Source organism: Apium graveolens, chromosome 3 (genome assembly GCF_009905375.1).
Source record: "Apium graveolens cultivar Ventura chromosome 3, ASM990537v1, whole genome shotgun sequence".
In the NCBI taxonomy this organism is placed as follows: domain Eukaryota; kingdom Viridiplantae; phylum Streptophyta; class Magnoliopsida; order Apiales; family Apiaceae; genus Apium; species Apium graveolens.
In genome coordinates, this window is record NC_133649.1 from 105,774,498 (window position 1) to 105,794,449 (window position 19,952).

Consider the following 19,952-nt stretch of genomic DNA (forward strand, 5'->3'; position numbering starts at 1 on the left):
AAGCCTAATACTGCACAGATCAGAACATATCTTGGTATTAAGGGACTTGAATTCAATCTAGAGTCTGACAAAGCTTATGTCATAAGACTAGATCAGGAGTTGAGAAAAGCAAAGATCAATGATCTCAGAGCTGCAATCTTTCAAACTGGTGAAGATACTGCAGAGCTTAAAGATGTCAAAAGGAGAATGATTGATGAACTAAGATATACTGAGAAATGTTTGTTGAAGAACTATCTCAGAACAACTCCTGACATCAGAGAGATCAAAAAATGATGAAGCCAAGTCGAAGATCTACAACTGCTTAAATTCTGATATTTATACAGACTGAAGTTGTTATCAGAAGTTGAAATTGGTAAAAGCTTTAAGGACTGTAAGTTGTAGTTATCTAGTCTAATTCTCATGCATTTGTACTTAATGTTTTTGACATCATCAAATATCTGTTAAACTTGTATATTATGTTAATTTACAAGTTGGGGGAGATTTTTAGATATATTTGATAATGTCATGGCTAATATGCTTTATGTTTAGCTTTCAGATCTTACTTGAACAGGATAAATCAGTACTTAACTGTTGATCAGTACTTATACTGGAAGTCAGGACTTAAGGATATCAGTACTTATGTTATCAGGAGATAATCATCAGAAGATAGATATCTGAACTTAAGTGTTGAAGGACGATCAGATAAGGACAGTAGCTGATTAAAGGAAAGAAGATCAAGATAAACATAAGAAGAGATATGCATGAAGAAGGAATTTCGTAAAGAATGGAATACTTAGAAGAAAAGATATCTGATTGATATATTTTAAGAAGCAGAATTATATTCCATATCAATTAGCAATTATCTTGTAACTGTGTACTATATAAACACAGACATAGGGTTTACACTATAAGTGTTATCATTATTAGAGAAGATTATTCATTGTAACCCTAGCAGCTCTCGTGATATTTGTTCATCACTGAGAGGTAACAGTTCCATACTGTAACAGAGTTTATTATTTCAATAAAGTTTGTTTTCTGTTACTTAAGTTCTTAAAGTTCGATTTGAGTGTACTATACACTGTATTCACCCCCTCTACAGTGTGTGTGTGACCTAACAAAAGATAGCAGACACTAACTATGCTTAGACCCTATATGTCTATAAGATTTGAAAATATAATGGTTTAAGAGCAAGTTATCTAACTTGATTACATAAGGTGAATAAGATGGTTAAAATTACCCACGAATTATGCATGTCAATTCATACATAAACCTATGCTAGTACGACAAGTTCTAAATCTCTATATTCACTGTCTCTTCAATAGAGATTAACAAATAATCTTAGATGTTAGCTACGCATCAAAGACGAATAAGCACAACCAAACTAGGAAATCATAAATCATCACACACAAAGGATTATAAAAAACAATTAACTATTGAAATGCATAAATAAATCCGTTAGAATCTCATGACAACGATTATTTCATAATCGAACTCATCGTCACCATGGGTTCCAATGAAAACATGATAATAAATAATATAAGAGTACTAGGGTTTAAAGACAAATCGAAAACAAGCATCCAAAGTATCAACTATATTGAAGAATACAAAAGTCTTTTTCTCCGTAGCCATCTTGTGCTTTCTAGGTGTTCTCAATGATCTCCCTTGGCTCCTTGTTCTTAAAAATGAATTATTATGGGTTTATATAGGCTTCTGGACGACCTAGGCTTCAAAATCTCAAAAACATACTAAAATCAGGATTCTGGCCAAGGCATCCCGCGCGGCCGCCCCGCTCCCCGCGTGGGCGCGCACAAAATCTGCCACACTGGCGCAGTGGCGCGTGATAAGTGGCATTTTATACCACTTAGAGCATTTCATAACGGCTTGAATTGGTGTCTTGAACTCGATTATTTTGTGTATTTAACGTGTTTTCGAGTGTTTTTGCATTTCAGGGTGGAACTTGCTTAGATATGTGAATTTCATCAAAATAAGCTTAAGGAAGTGCTTGGAGTCAGTCCCGGGTTGATGTGCGAAGAATTCAGCAAAAACAGAAGCAAAATAATAATTTTTCCAGAAGGGTTGCAGGCGCCCTTCTGATGAGAGTAGGCGACCGCCTGGAAGGAGGAGGCGGCCTCCTGGGTGCGGATTTTCAGAATCTGATTTTTAGAATTCAAGTTCTATTGGGCTTCTGTTAGCGCTGCTTCTTTTGGGCTATTATATAAATAATCTTGGAAGATGTTTTCGACAACAAGTAACAAGGAGCGAAGGCGAGAAGATCAAGAAGACTGTTTTAGCACGCAACAACGAAGAAGAGGAAGCATACGTTTATCTTGTGATTTTTTTAATTCGTTGTAACAGTGGATGCTAGTTTTCTTTACTCATTGAACCTTAATACTCTTGTGCCATATTACATTATTTATTAAGTATTTTCATTAGTTTATATCGTTGTGTTTTTATCATATATTTATATGAACCCATGGCGATGATGAGTTCTATTATGGGCTAATCGTGATCATGGGATCATAGAGGATTTACTATGGATTTCTTTAGTTAATTGTTTAATACCCTTGTATGTGGTGATTGGATGATATCTAGCATAGGTTATGCTTATTCGTCTTATGTGCATCGCGAACATGTAAGATAGCCTGTTAATCTCTTGTGAAGTGATAGTGAATCTTGAGATTTAGAACTTGCCATGCTAGCATAGGTTCATGTATTGTATGCATGATTAGTGGGTAACTCTAACCGTTTAACTTGCCTTGTGTAATCATAACGAATAACTTGCACTTTAATCTTTATATTGTCAAATTCTGTAGACATATAGGGTCTCAACATACTTGATGCCTATTCAACTTCTATCTTAATTGTGGATGCTTGGTAGAATGGTATTCGTACAATGAAAGTTGGCGTTTATCAGTTTCGTGTTGTTCGATTAATATCATCACCATTACATGCTAAGGGTAATAATAATAACTATTGAATAAAGTAGTAATGAAGTTATGATCTCATGTGTGTTTAATATTGTTAAGTCAAGTATTTAATTCTCGTAGTTAATATTAGTTAATCAACCTTAATTATTATTGTCTTGACATTGAAGAATAATCATACATTGGTGAGTAAGTGTTAATTAAATATAATTAATCAGAGTCTCTGTGGGAATAAACTAGAAATAATTATATACTACTTGAAAACGCGTATACTTGCGTGATTTATTTAGCGCATGCTTTGTGCCTAACAAGTTTTTGGCACCGCTACCGGGGACTCGGTATTAATTTGTTTAGTTTATGTACTTGCCATCAGTGGTCATTAGGATTCATTGATTAAGACTTATTACTTACTGCTTCCGGTTGTGTTTCAGGTACCCTAGCGAGTGTTTATGCAAACACGTTCTCGCACCCGCAAGAGAAATCTAGATACAACTGAGGAGACAGATTCAGCTCTTGACTTTCCAGAGAAGATATTTTTTGAAGATTCGGATAAAGAGAGTGAAAAGGAAGAACCTTTAATAATGGGTGATCGTATAGTTCAAGCTGCTCCAACTCTTATGGACTTTTCTCGGCCTAAAATTGATGACATTTAGTCAAGCATCATTCATCCGGATATTCAGGCCAATACTTATGAAATCAAGTCGGGCACTATTCAGATGGTGCAGAATTCTGTTTCTTTCGGAGGTGCTGCTACTGAAGATCCCAACATGCATATCAGGAATTTTGTCGAGATCTGTAGTACTTTTAAATATAATGGTGTTACTGATGAGGCTATCAAGCTGAGGCTTTTTCCATTCTCTCTGAGGGACAAAGCTAAGGACTGGTTACATTCTTTACCAGCTGGGTCCATCACTGCTTGGGAAGATCTTGCACTAAAGTTTCTGGTGAAGTTCTATCCAATGGCCAAGACTGCAGCTATGAGGAGTGCTCTTACTCATTTTGTGCAGCAACAAGGAGAATCTATGTGTGAAGCTTGGGAGCGCTACAAGGAGATGTTGAGAAAGTGTCAACATCATGGTATGCCTGACTAGATGGTGATCACTGGTTTCTATAATGGTTTGGGGGCCCAATCTAGGCCCATGCTCGATGCAGCTTCTGGAGGTGCCTTATGGGCCAAAAGCTATACAGAGGCCTATAATCTCATTGAAACTATGGCTGCAAACGAGTATCAAAACCCAACTTAAAGGATGATGCCTGAGAAGGTAGTAGGTATTCTGGAAGTTGATGCAGCTACAACTATTGCAGCACAGCTACAGGCGCTGTCTATGAAGGTCGATTCTTTAGCCAACTATGGAGTAAATCAAATAGCTAGTGTATGTGAGCTTTGTGCTGGCTCTCTTGCTACGGATCAGTGTTCACTTGTTAATGAATCTGTTCAGTATGTGAACAATTATCAGCGACCGCAGCAGCCTGTGCCCGCTACTTATCATCCTAATAACAGAAATCATCCCAATTTCAGTTGGAGCAATAATCAGAATGTTGTTCAGCAACCATATCAGCAAGCTGCAAGTAAACAGTTTAATCCACCTGGATTCCAGCAACCTCAGCAATTTTCTCAAAGGCAATCATATCCTCAACAAGGAGGTGATGTTCCACCTTCTAGTGCTAATTTTGAGGAGTTAAAGCTGTTATAAAAAAGTCAGGCTATTTCTATCAAGACCCTGGAAAATCAAATTGGACAAATAGCCAATGCCTGGCACACTTGCCAGTGATACTGAAGTGCCAGGCAAGAAGGAAGCTAAAAAGCAAGTCAAAGTTATCACCTTAAGGTCTGAAAAAGTTGTTGATGCTGAAAAAGCAAAAGATGGAGAAGTTAAAGATAAGGATGAAGAAGAAAAGCAAAAGGAGAAAGAGGGGGAACCAAGGAAGACTATTGTTGAACACACTCTGCCTGAGGGTAATACAGGGGAGAAACAGCTCTATCCTCCACCACCTTTTCCTAAGCGATTGCAAAAACAAAAGCTAGACAAATAATTTGGTAAGTTTCTGGAGGTGTTCAAAAAACTTCACGTCAACATACCTTTCGCTGAGGCTTTGGAGCAAATGCCTAGTTATGCGAAATTCATGAAGGTATTCTTTCAAGGAAGGTGAAACTAGATGATCTTGATACCATTGCTCTGACGAAAGAGTGTAGTGTCGTGTTGCAACAAAAGTTACCTTCAAAGCTTAAGGATCCAGGTAGCTTCAACATTCCTTGCACCATTGGCAAGTTGTCAATCGACATCTGCCTTTGCGATTTGGGAGCAAGCATCAATCTGATGCCATTGTCTATCTTCAAAAATCTGAATTTTCCTGATCTGAAGCCCACCTACATGTCTCTACAATTGGCTGATCGTTCAATTACATACCCATGAGGCATCGTGGGGGACGTGCTAGTAAAGGTGGACAAGCTCATCTTTCCTGCACATTTTGTCATTCTGGATTTCGAGGAAGATAAGAAGATTCCTATAATCTTGGGAAGACCCTTCTTGGCTACAGGCCGTACCTTGATAGATGTACAAAAAGGTGAACTCATTATAAGGGTGCAGGATCAAGATGTGACATTCAATGTATTCAATGCGATGAAATTCCCTACAGAAGATGAGGAGTACTTCAAGGTGGATTTGATTGATTCTGCAGTTACTTCAGAACTTGATCATGTGCTAAGGATTGATGTCTTAGAAAAAGCCTTATTGGGGGATTTTGACAGTGAAGATGACGAAGGCAATGAGCAGTTACAATATCTGAATGCTTCTCCTTGGAAACGAAAGCTAGAAATGCCCTTTGAATCTCTGGAAAATACTGATCTCAAGAATGCTGGGGGAAAGCTCAAACCATCTATTGAGGAAGCACCTACTTTGGAGCTTAAACCATTGCCTGAACACTTGAAGTATGCGTTTTTAGGTGATGCATCTACTTTGCCTGTTATTATTGCATCTGACCTTTCAGGTAGTGATGAGGACAAGCTCTTGAGGATCCTGAGAGAATTCAAATCGGCTATCGGATGGACTATAGCAGATATAAAAGGGATCAGCCCTTCGTAGTGTATGCATAAAATTCTTCTAGAGGAAGGTAGCAAGCTGACTGTTGAGCAAGAGCGAAGGCTCAATCCTATCATGAAAGAAGTGGTGAAGAAAGAAATTCTAAAGTGGCTGGATGCAGGAATCATATATCCTATTTTTGACAGTTCTTGGGTGAGCCCCGTGTAATGTGCACCTAAGAAAGGAGGTATTATTATGATAGCAAATGAGAAGAACGAGCTCATCCCCACTCGAACAGTCACATAATGGAGGGTATGTATGGACTACAGAATGTTGAATAAAGCCACGAGGAAGGATCACTTCCCTCTTCTATTTATTGATTAGATGCTTGACAAGTTGGCTGGTCATGAGTATTATTGTCTGCTGGATGGTTATTCAGGATACAATCAGATTTGTATTGCACCAGAAGATCAAGAGAAGATTACTTTCACTTGTCCATTGGGCATGTTTGCTTTTCGCAGAGTTTCTTTTGGCTTATGTGATGCACCTGCCACTTTTCAGAAATGCATGATGGCCATATTCTTTGATATGATTGGAAATAATGTCGATGTGTTCATTGACGACTACTCCGTCTTTGGACATTTGTATAATGAATGCTTGAATAATCTCCGTTTGGTGCTCAAAAGGTGTGTGGAAACCAATCTAATCTCAATTGGGAAAAATGTCACTTCATGGTGCAGCAAGGCATCATTCTTGGGCACAAGGTCTCTAGTAATGGTCTTAAGGTGGATAAAGCCAAGGTGGGCGTCATTGAAAATCTTCCGCCACCTATTTCTGTGAAAGGAATCCGTAGCTTTCTTGGTCATGCGGGTTTTTATCGGCGTTTCATCAAGGATTTCTCTAAGATATCTAAGCCGTTGTGCAACTTGCTCGTGAAAGATGTGCCTTTCAAATTTGATGATGAATGCTTGGAAGCATTCGAGAATCTCAAGAAGAGTTTAATCACCGCACCAGTTATTACGGCACCTGATTGGAGAGAACCTTTTGAGATGATGTGTGATGTAAGTGATTATACAGTGGGAGCTGTTCTTGGACAGCGAAAGAATAATATCTTTCATGTGGTCTACTATGCTAGTAAGAAGCTAAATGGAGCCCAAATGAACTATACCAAAGGAGCTCTTGGCTATAGTTTTTGGTTTCGAAAAATTTCGATCTTATCTTCTTGGGACAAAGGTGACAGTGTTCACTGATCACGCTGCCATCCGCTATCTAGTATCAAAGAAGGATTCGAAGCCTAGACTTATTCGTTGGGTTCTCTTGCTACAGGAATTCGAGTTAGAGATCAAGGATCGAAAAGGTACTGAAACTCAAGTAGCTGACCATCTCTCTAGATTGAAAAATCCCAATTCTACTTCACATGATAAGACATTGATCAACGAATCTTTTTCGGATGAGCAGTTGTTCGCAATTCAAGAGGAAGAGCCATGGTTCGCAGACATTATGAACTATCTTGTTAGCAATATAATGCCTCATAATATGAATGCGGCTCAAAAGAAAAAGTTTCTGCATGAGTTGAAGTGGTACATGTGGGATGAACCATTTTTTTTAGACAAGGAGTTGACCAGATCATCAGGAAATGTATCCCATTCTGTGAGACGAAGGGGATATTACGAGACTGTCATTCCATAGTTTATGGAGGACATTATGGTGGTGAAAAGACAGCAGCTCGTATTCTTCAAGCAGGGTTTTTCTGGCCTACGTTCTTTAAGGATGCACATCAGTTCGTTTTAAGGTGTGATCGTTGCCAAAGAGTTGCGAATCTTACCAGAAAGGATGAGATGCCTTTAAATGTGATTCTTGAAGTTGAGGTCTTCGATGTTTGAGGAATCGATTTCATGGGACCATTTATCTCATCCTGCAATAATCTGTACATCTTGATGGTAGTCGATTATGTCTCGAAATGGCTAGAAGCCAAAGCTCTACCGACTAATGAAGCAAAGGTAGTGTTGAGTTTTCTTCATAAGCAGATATTCACAAGGTTTGGAACACCACGAGTTATCATAAGTGATGAAGGGTCGCATTTCTGCAATCGTAAGTTCACTTCTATAATGCAACGCTATAATGTGAATCATCGCATTGCTAATGCCTATCATCCGCAAACTAGTGGTCAAGCTGAAGTGTCTAATAGAGAGATCAAGCGCATTCTAGAGAAGGTCGTTTATCCATCAAGGAAATATTGGCCTTTGAAGCTCGATGAAGCCGTTTGGGCTTATAGAACAGCATACAAGACTCCGCTTGGGATGTCCCCGTTTCAACTTGTCTATGGTAAGGGATGTCATTTACCTGTGGAACTTGAGCATAAGGCTTATTGGGCATTGAAGAAGTTAAACCTTGATCTAGATGCAGCTGGGAAAAAGGGAATGCTTCAGTTAAATGAACTTGATGAATTTCGACTTCAAGCGTACGAAAACAACAAAATGTACAAGGAAATAGTAAAAAGGTGGCATGACAGGAAGCTATCACCTAAGTCATTCATGTCGGTGCAACAGTTCTTCTATTCAACTCCCGTCTCCGACTTTTTCCTGGGAAGTTGAAATCAAGGTGGTCTGGACCACTTATCGTCAAAACTGTGTTTTCACATGGAGCGGTGGAGATTTTTGAGAACGATCCGGGCCAAGCATTCAAAGTAAATGGTCAGAGATTGCAGCACTATTATGGGGATATGGCAAACCGTGAAGTGGTTAGTGTCGTTTTATTGTCAACTTGATCGCATTACTCTACATCAAGCTAATGACGTAAAAAAAGCGCTTCTTGGGAGGCAACCCAAGATATGAGACCATAGGAACCCTTAGAATTTAGTACTTTATCCAAAAACCCAAAAAAATCAGAAAAATGTTGGCAGAATTTTTTTTTTCCAGAGACCTTGCAAGCACCATCCTGCTAGGACCAGGCGGCCGCGCGCTAGCAGGCACCCGCCTGCTGGTGCCAGGCGACCGCCTGCTGGTGCCAGGCGACCGCCTGCGGACCTGATTTTTGAAAAAAAAAGTTTTCATCCTATAAAAAAAACAGAAACACAAAACAAAAAAACACAGCCCACAATCCCCATTAACCCACGATTTCTTCCCCATAATTAACCACAATCCCCACTCCTAATCAAATTCTAACCCTAATTTGCCCTATATATACATACAACCTCTACATATACATCCCACACACTTTCAACTCTATAAAATCTCTTCTACACACCAAAAACAACTTTATAACCCTTATTTTCAGATTTCATGGCCCTAAAGAGATCACGAACTGTAGGGAGCAGCAGCACCATTCCGACGGTTGATTCTTCGAGGAACACTACTGCGAGGCCCCGATTGTTGGATGGGGCTGCTGAAGAAGAGTACATAAAGCTTCTGACTAAGCCTATTATGAGGGAGAGGGGGTTCTTGCCATCAGGGAGGGATGGTGATTTGTTACCGATGATTGCTGAGAAGGGATGGATTACATTCTGTGAGTCACCTGAGGTGGTCCCGATGAGTATTGTTCGCGAGTTCTATGCGAACGCCAAGGCCGACAAGAATGGGTTTTCTGTTGTTCATGGGCTTAGTGTTGATTATCAGCCCGAGGCGATTCACCGTGTTATTGGGCAGCGGCAAAAGAAACCACATGAGAAGAATTGGAATGAAAAGTCCCTTGAGGACTTTGATATGGACTTGATTATTGCTACTCTCTGTCGGCCGGGCACAGTGTGGGAGTTCAAAAGGGGGACCAACGAGTATCGTAATTTCCCTGCTGTCGCAATGAACAGGTATGCTCGCGCTTGGAATACAGTTATGTGTGCTAATATTCTTCCTTCTGTGCATGCACATGAGGTTACAGTGGAGAGGGCGAGGTTGTTGTGGGGGATTTTGAATGATGAGTATTATGTGGACCTTGGTGAGTACATCTACCAAGATATTTTGAAGTTTTTGAGGGGGAAGTCGCAATACTCTATCCCGTATGCCTCTATTGTCACGAAGCTTTGCAAGGCATGTGGAGTCCAATGGCCTTCTTATGAGTAGCTGCAGATGCGGCCACTCCTATTGATTTATCGATATTGAATGCGATGCAGGAGTGGACGGGTGAAGAGCCCGAGTCACATGGTTTGGGATATCACCTTCCAGGAGGGATTTCAGCAGCTGGTTCTACCATGGCTAGGCCCAGTCAGGCTCGGGGAGAGGCAGGTCCTTTTAGAGCCTAGGGAGGAGATGGTTTGGGATTGGCTGGTGTCCAATACAGGAGGTTTTCCAGGAGGATGGATGCGATGTATGAGTCGCAGAGTCGGTTTGCACAGGAGCTCACCCAAGCACTTGGGACTGCATTTAGAGGCCTTGGAGCTGACATCCAGTGGCCCATTTATGGTGAGGATTCTGCTTATCCACCTCCTGACACTCCACCCTCTGAAGGTGATAATGATGATGATTCTTCTGAGTAGGTATACCCTGTATTCATTTCTATTACCTTCATTGGGGACAGTGAAGATTTTAAGTTTGGGGGTGGTAGTTAAGGAACATATTTGTGTGTGTGTCATGTAGTTGCATTTTCATGTTAGTTTGGTTCATATAGTTGCATATTTTTTCCATATAGTTTTTTTATATAGATTTTTATTTTATACCTTTATTTATCATATCATATAGCTCATGCATATACCATGATCCCTTTTGTGTTGCTTTACCGATTAACATGTGATATTGATGCGAGTGTAGTTATAGCATTAGAGTGATGTTGAATCTTGTTAGGTTGGCATGCATGCTAGAAACACTTGTAATTTCACTAAGTCTTAGAGTATGCTTAAGGACTAGATTGTTGTCATGGTTTGATGGTTTTTTAGGTTAATCTATTGCTTATGCTTGGAATGTACGATAGGCTCTTAATGATAAAAGACACGAAAAGATAAAAATTAGAAAAAAATTGAAATTCATTGCTAGCTGTGGCTAGGCGTCAATTGGCTAGTAGCCGGCTTGTATTGTATACGAGTAGTCTAGGGTTGAGCAAGATGGAGCGAAATGCACTTGCTCAGAAATTAAAAAAAAATAGAAAAAAGAGAAAAAAAAGAAAGAAAAAAATGGTGTAATGCACAATTGATCACGAGTGAGCTCTTTGGTATTCGAGTTATTAAGTTCTTAGGGGACTTTGTGCCTAGTGACCTAAGGCTTTTATAGTCTGGGATCCGCTAACCTAATGCTCGCTAAATGGATACCATTGCATAAGTCTTTTGTGGACCTCACTCATTGCACGATTAATTAAGCATTTGTTTATGTGTTGAATAAAAGCATAATTCCGTAATAAATTTCAATAATCTTGAAGTGCTATAAGTCATTTTGTGTCTAGAATATATTTTTAGTATAAGCTTGTGATTGCCTTGAGGATAATTAAGTTATGGTGATTGATCTAGTTTCGAAGCATATCTGTTAAGCATTCACACACACCACGTTTCTAGTTGTATGTTAGCTTGCGTGATTTGATTGATCTTTAGTCGCCTAATTGCATTTGTTGATATGTCATGTGTTAGTTGGTTTAGTCATCGCGATGGAGATCGTTGCATTCATATAGTTTGCATTTATGCATATTTTATTCTGAGTTTGAGTCTGTGCTGCTTGAGAACAAGCATCGATTCAAGTTTGGGGGTGTGATAAGTGGCATTTTATACCACTTGAATTGGTGTCTTGAACTCGAGTATTTTGTGTATTTAACGCGTTTTTGAGTATTTTTGCATTTCAGGGTATAACTTGCTTAGATAGGTGGATTTCATCAAAATAAGCTTAAGGAAGTGCTTGGAGTCAGTTCCGGGTTGATGTGTGAAGAATTCACCAAAAACAGAAGCAAAATAATAATTTTTTTAGAAGGGTTGCAGGTGCCCGCCTGATGAGAGCAGGCGACCGCCTGGTAGCAAGCGCCCGCCTGGAAGGAGGAGGCGGCCGCCTGGGTGCGGATTTTCAGAATCTGATTTTTAGAATTCAAGTTCTATTGGGCTTCTATTAGCGCTGCTTCTTTTGGGCAATTATATAAACAATATTGGAAGATGTTTTCGACAACAAGTAACAAGGAGCGAAGGCAAGAAGATCAAGAAGACCGTTTTAGCATGCAACAACAAAGAAGAGGAAGCATACGTTTATCTTGTGATTCTTTTGATTCATTGTAACAGTGGATGCTAGTTTTCTTTACTCTTTGAACCTTAATACTCTTGTGTCATACTTCATTATTTATTAAGTATTTTCATTAGTTTATATCGTTGTGTTTTTATCATGTTTTCATATGAACCCATGGTGACGATGAGTTCTAATATGGGCTAATCGTGATCATGGGATCATAGCGGATTTACTATTGATTTCTTTAGTTAATTATTTAATACCTTGGTATATGGTGATTGTATGATATCTAGCATAGGTTGTGCTTATTCATCTTATGTGCGTCATGAATATGTAAGATAGCCTGTTAATCTCTTATGAAGTGACAGTGAATCTTGAGATTTAGAACTTGCCATGCTAGTATAGGTTCATGTATTGTATGCATGATTAGTGGGTAACTCTAACCGTTTAACTTGCCCTATGTAATTATAATGAATAACTTGCACTTTAATCGTTATGTTGTCAAATTCTGTAGACATATAGGGTCTTAACATAATTGATGCCTATTCAACTTCTATCTTAATTGTGGATGCTTGGTAGAATGGTATTCGTACAACGAAAGTTGGCGTTTATCAGTTTCGTGTTGTTTGATTAATATCATCACCATTACATGCTAAGGGTAATAACAATAACTATTGAATGAAGTAGTAATGAAGTTATGATCTCATGTGTGTTTAATATTGTTAAGCCAAGTATTTAATTCTCGTAGTTAATATTAGTTAATCAACCTTAATTGTTATTGTCTTGACATTTAAGAATAATCATACATTGGTGAGTAAGTGTTAATTAAATATAATTAATCAGAGTCTCTGTGGGAACGAACTAGAAATCATTCTATACTACTTGTGAACGCGTATACTTGCGTTATTTATTTAGTGCATGCTTTGTGCCTAACAGTGCGGCCGTCCCGCCTCTCCGCGTGGGCGCGCCGTGCTTCCATTCCTTGACTTCAATTTCTTCTTTTTGCTGTAGTTTGAGTTCCGCTCGTCATAATTCGATGATTCAACCATCTACGCGAAGCTATCGAGATGCTCTTCAGCTTGATAATGATCTTGACTTCAGAATCTGGCCTTTTTTCAGCATATCTCCTTGAAAAGCTCATTTATTTATCCAACTAATTCCTATAATGCAAAAACACAAAAACACATCAAAAATACCAATAACTTGAGTCCAAAACACCAACTTAAGCCTATAAGCGTTCCAAGTAGATATAAAATCCACTTATCAGTAGTACAGGAGAAATGCGATAAATCGCTAATTATGCTTACGATAATCACTAAAATTAAGAAAGTTCTGAAATTATAGTAATTCAGTTTAGTGATTCTGTTAAGTATAAATAGTGATTTATTGTCAGAATATAGCAAGTATGGTATGCAAATTGATTGTTGGGAAATGGAGAAAAATATAGTGAAATCGGATTTTGAAAAAAGTGTGTCGATTAATGGAAAATGTTAAATTAAAAATAGATATAAAAGTATTTACGTATAGATGTACAGAGGGAGTTACGGTTGGAATTTGAGGGAGGAGAGAGAAGGGGTTGGATAAAACTTGTGTGGTGGAGATTCAATTCAAGCTATAAAATTAGTGGTTGTCATTGATTTCTAGTTTTTAGAATAATGTTGGTTTCTATTCGACCATCTCCCTATATATATCTATATATATATTAGCTTGATCATGTTATATACAAATTAATATATCATATTTAATTAGTTTTCTGATTGCTTGGTGCGCATCCGCTTCCTCCATATTAGTCGGCATTTTTATTACTTTTGCAAGGATTTTGATTGCAGAACACTTGATTATGGGTTTTTTTCAAGATTAAACTATTTCTCCCGAAAGCTATGTCGATGTGCTTGTACTTCACCAGTCCTTATTTTTTTACTTAATTTAAACACCTACTATTTTCTTTGTGATTGTAGAATATTGAAAATGATAGAGTGATCAGAGTTAATTGACTGATTAGTGAAAGAAAATACAAGTTTTACAGTTTCTAGTTTTTGATATATTGGTAGATGAGCTATTGATTTTTTTGGTAGATGAGTTCTTTGATATATATATTTATAGATTATTACTAACTTTTATAGAACCAATCTACCAAGTTTTGATTTCTCCCCGGATTTCTTCTACTACGAGGAATTGAGGGTTACTTGGATGATGGAACATATATATATATAAGTTCATATCATTAAGAAACTCAACCCTACAGTTCTAGTAGGAAGGGGAGCGGAGACAACAGATCTTCCACAACCGGTCACTAACAATAAAACTAAAACAAACAAATATAGACTAGAACAAGGACATAACAGACTTCATAAGAACTAGGAACCAAACCTAAGAATTGCAATGGCATCATGTCTTAGGATAGACTACAAAGCGCAACTGTACAAACTAGATGTTATGCCCAGATATTTGACGATGTAAGAACGTCCTTCGGTCATCCAAGAACAGCCTTCAGCTTAAACCTGAAAGGAAAGAAAATGTGAGAGATTGTCCCCCCGATTCACCACCGGTGTGAGAATCAGTAATCTGGATGTAAAAGAAGGTTTGAGAATACAAGAAAGTAGAGAGAGTTTCACTACAACAAATATTAGTAAAATTCACTGTAAAAAATCTGTTGATCTTAGCTATAATCAACCAAATTCGGTTGCTTCTATAATAAAATTTACCGAAATAGCCCGGTGGCTTTCAAATGGTGGAATTTAAGTTTTTCGGCGGAATTTATATAAAATCCACCAGATTTTCGGTCACTTTTATGAAACTTTAGAATTCAAATTTTAAATTCAATTGTGAAAACTGAAATTACCGTCCTCAAAAGAATTTACACCAAAATCGGTGGAATTTAACATAACAAGTTTCAAAAAAAATATAGAGAAAAAAGTATGATTCGTTAAGAGTATGGTCGGGATAACTTGGTTTCCAGATGGACCGAGTAAACTCAGTCGTCGTCGCTGTTAAACAGAAACCTTCAAACTAAATCACGTTCAGATCTAATTACCATGAATATAGCTATAGAGACAAGTAAAAAATGTGATAATTTCAAATCAGATATGTAAAAAATTACAATTTTTATGTCAAAACAATCATCCCAATATTGACAAATTCACTAACAATAAACATCCTTATATCTCTCAATCTTTCAACGACGAACACCGGCTCCCTTAGATTCATGGCGCCATCAACAATCTTCTGAAATTGTTTTTGGCAAAATCTTTTTCCCATCTTGTCATTTTTGTGCCTGCTGAGATTAGAAAATAGGGGAGTGATTATGTATTTTAGAAGAACAGTAGGAAATTTTGAGAAGAGGCGGAGATTTTAGATGCAAGGATATGAGGATAAGGCTGAGAGGAAAGAATCGCAAGTATGTACTACTGGGTTATGAACAACCATTATATGTTTTTCTCCTCCTCTTAAATCAAGGGTTGTAAGTAGGTAAAACTTGATGATCCGTGTGCTCTTCTTTTACCTAATGAACACTAGCCACATGGCAATTAAAAAAACAAGTAAACATTGCTTTCATTTTTTCCTTCTTCAGGACATAGGTTATAATATTGTTCAGAAATAAAAGGAAAATGAATCAATAAATTTGTATTTGACATGTTCACGTTGTTTTTATGGGTTTTTTTGTTTATATCTAATGTTGTCAAAACATCAATACAAATTTTGCTTTATTTTCTAATTTAACAAGGCATATAGTTGTAATTATAAAAGTATGTAAAAATATAAATTAAATATTAGTTCCTCCGTGTGTGCTTTTATAATTTATAAAATATTTAAATATGAGTAAATTTTAAGTATTCTAAAGTTAACATCAATATAAAGCCACCGAATTTAGTTATTTTTTTTGTTTTCAAAATTTTTAATTTTTGGCATAAAAGTTCCGCCAATTTTTTATTAAATTCAATTAAATATATGCTTAACCAACAATGAAATCGACCGATTAAAAGCGTCTGACAATAAAATCCACCAATTAAAATCGACCGACTTTAAATTCTACCATAAACGGTGGCTTTTATTTATTCGTAAAAGAAAATTCTAATTGACCTTAAATTCCACCGATTTGCTTTTAGTTGGTGGGATTTATTCATTTTTGTTGTAGTGTTTTGTGTGTAGAGAGTTGTCCATTGTTTCATACTTTCACCATATTTTTATAGGCCAAACCTGTGTAATTAATGTTCGTCCATTATGTTGAAAGTACGGACGAATATTGGAGGCGGAAATCCTGGGGGTATTTTGGTTCTGATCATCTTCTAACGACATGATGGAATCTTTGGGCCTTTGGGCTTTTCCTTTGGTGGGCCTTCAACCCAAAGTTTATCTCAGCCTCGTGGGCCTTCGTTCATTGGGACATACTAGGCATAAAGCCAACATGTCCCTGTTTTTCGGTCGGTCCATCGGTCGAGCGATATATACTTAATCTTGGCCCATTTTGAGGTAAAAACCCTAGAACGTTCTTTCAGTTTCTGTGTTAATTCGACCGTACACATAGAAGTGTTATGGGAAATTGGGGACCCATTAAAGTGACAGTTTTCACATCCTGGTTATCCATGATCTCATCGTGGCCATTGAAGCTAAACAGACTTTCATCTCAACCTTCCATTTCAAAACTGATGGTTGTTTAGTTTTGGGAGCCCAACCTTCTAGCTCTGAGAGGTTTATAAATACCGATTTTTGTCATTTTTACTCATCATCTTTAAGCAACAAAACTCTCTAGTTTCCTTTGCCTTTTATTTTCACCGAGATTTCTCCAAGGGCCAAGAACCGGCAACAAAACGGGCAGTGCACATTCGATTTTTCCATCCAATCTCCGTCGAGCATCGTCTTGAAATCAATAAGTCTTTAATTTTTCATATGCTGAGTTTCTTTGCATGCTTGTTTTTGGCTTTAGCTTTTGTTTTTTCATTATTATCTTCTTTCTTTATGAGTTCCTTTTTTCCTTTTTGGGCACCTGTTGGGTTTAAAGAAGGTATGCGAGATGTTCTTGGGAAAGTACTTTCTTCGGGGTATTTTTTTCTTAGAACATCCTTCGGGAACCGACCCTTGGTGTTCCATTTTTCTAGACTGTTGGGTTTAAAGTATGTAGGTGAGGTGTTCTTGGACAAGATCTTCCTTCGGGGTATTCTTGCCTTTGAACGTCCTTCGGTAACCAACCCTTGGCATTTCCTTGGTCTTTTTTCAAAGGGCATGTTCGTTCAGTCCAGGGACATGTACTCGGCTTTTTTCTTCTTTTTTTGCTTCATTTGTTCCCTATCCGGTATATGGACTAACAGTCTCTTTAGTTCTGAATACAGGGATATAGAGCGATCAAACACGCTGGCGGGAACCTCCACGTCTCGGCCTGAATTGACGGAGCGATGGCTTTTTAGGTTCATTACTTCATATCCTGCGACTAACAAGCCTTCGGAGTTGTCCGAGTCAAGGGTTGAAGAGTTTTACGGAGATTACAGCGTCCCCTATGGGGGTTTTTGGATGTACCATGCCGAACCAGACGAGCGAATCTATGATACTCCAGGCGTTCCGGAGGGGTATGAGAATCATATCATCGGCATCTCCGAGACTGCTTTCAAGTGCGGTTTTAGGGTGCCTCCGTTGAATATCGTGAAGCATCTATTCATGCAAATGGGCATTGCCCTGGGTCAGATGAACTCTATTGGGTTCATCCAAATGAACTGTTACCAAAACAGATGCGTTCAGGCGGGGGTGACACTATTGACTCGCCTATTCTCGTTTCATTATAATTTCTATAAGAAACCGAAGAGCGCTGGTTTCTACACCATCACCCAAAAGGAGGGTCGAGCGGATTGGACGATTACTAATTCGAATAACAAGACCATCCACTGGTGTTTCATTAGTGGGCCGAAGCTGGCCCGCTTCTTGATGTGGCTTGAGGTCGACCCGACCAAGCTCATCATACCAAACTTAAGTGAGGAGGATAAGGAATTATATGAAGACTTAGTCAAGGATAATGTGGCGAAGCTTACATCTGGCGAGTACCGGAGCTCATATTGGCTCCTCGGTTTGTGGGGTGGGGATAACTATTTTTCTTTCTTCATTTTTCCCTTATGCATGCAGTTTACCTTGTGTTATTCCTCTATTTTTATTTCCCTTTCTACTTCGTATAACTGTTATTTTATTTTTCTCAGTGTCTTTGGCCGAGGCTTTATTGGAGAGGAAGAGGTTGAAGGCCACGGTGAAGAAGGTTACGGAAGAAGCCGTTAAGCAACAGAATGTTGATCCTTCGGGCGAGGAGAGAGTATGGAGAAGGAGATAGAAATTGGCCGTCAGGAGCCTCCTTTCATGGTCGAAGCTGATTGAGAGGTCCAGGGCGGCCAAGATGGTTTGGAGCAAGGTGGTAAAAGGCAGAAGGGTGAAATAGGGTCATTAAAATGTATGTCCCCAGCTGGGGAGTGCTGACGAGTGATCATACAGTTTACCCGGTGATGACAGCGACAAAAAAGGTTGCTTTGGACCTTTGATGAGGGCTCCAGCTCCCAGTTGATCGCTCTCTCTATGCCACAACTACTCTGATGAAGGCGTGCACGGAGCTGATGTATTTCCTTTCTTGGTAAGTATCTAATTTTTCTGTATTTCATTCATCCTATGCTTATTTTATAACTTCATATCGTCCGTCCTGACTAAGTTTCTTGCCTTGTGTTTTTATTTCAGGCTACCCCTTGGACCGCTGCGGTCGCGGACAAGGTACATGACATGCAGAGCCGAATGGACGAGGTCGTGGAGCTTGAGCGGTGGACCACTTTGGTCGAGGAGGAGCTTCGAAGGGTCCAGCTACAGAACCAGACCCTGCATGGCCAGGAGAAGGTGCTTATCGAAGACAAGCAGTGGCTGGAGGGGGACTTGGCGAAGGCCAACAAGCGCATCAAAAGAAGGAATGCCCAACTGAAGAAGGCTCGGAAGGAGTTTCGAAAGAAGCAGAAGATGTTGGATCTGACTGTGGAGCGATGCTTCCAGTTCGGTGTCGATCATGTGTTGAAGAAGGAACATGAGTTTGGTTGGGACTACAAGAAACTCTTGGATGAGTCTCTGGAAGATCCCATCAGTCGGAACGACGATGCTGAGCCCCCAGTAGTCTCTTCAAGCAAAGACGAAGATATTTCGGACCCCGAGCTTCAGTCCTAGATTAGGACTTGTAATTTTTTTTCCTTTGCATGTATATATTATTGCCTTCGGGCCTTTCAACTTTAACTGCCTTCAGGAGAATCATTTGGTGGATGTGCCTTTTAATCATAGTTGCATCTTTGGTTTACTTACCTTAGCAATTTATATCTTGTCATATTACATTGTTGGCTTTATTTTGCCTTAACAAAGTTTTTTATCGTATACTTTAGTATTGCATCTTTGGCTTCATTTTAGCCTTAACAATTTTGTATACTTTTGCCCCAAGTGTTGAAGGGACAAGGACCCTTCCTTCGAAAGAACATGGGTTTGGTTCGCCTTATTCAGAAGGGTATGACTTATGACATCAAGACTTGAAAAACCATCTTAAATGGGCATTCCCTGAGATAGATTTAGGGCGGGTGAATGATTGTCCCTGAAAAGGTGTTCGCTCCTCTTTTCATTTTGTGGGATGAAGGGGTTATCTTATTTGGGATTGCCCCTAGATAAGGCCTCATTCGTTCCTCCAATTCTAATAAGTTACTTATAAAATGTTAGTTAAATCAGGGAGCGAAGGATAGTATCTTCTTTGGGATTACCCCTAGATATTTTTTGTTCGCTTCTTTCTGTTATCTAAGACTTATGCAAAGTAAATTTTCTGTAAGAGAGGGGACAATAATATTAAGGTGAAGGACATTATGTGTAAAAGGATTGACCTTAGATAATGTTCATCGCCCTTTAATATAAACAATTAAATA

General features: G+C 38.7%; 1 non-coding gene and 1 pseudogene across 1 annotated transcript; one reads left to right on the forward strand and one right to left on the reverse strand.

Annotated features, from left to right (window-relative positions):
- Positions 1-19,218, forward strand: part of LOC141714506 (uncharacterized) — a 185,792-nt pseudogene extending 166,574 nt beyond the window's left edge.
- On the reverse strand, positions 3,878-3,984 carry LOC141715502 (small nucleolar RNA R71). Its single transcript, XR_012572262.1, has one exon. It is a non-coding gene; the product is annotated as a small nucleolar RNA R71 (small nucleolar RNA).
- Positions 19,219-19,952: the final 734 nt, after the last annotated feature.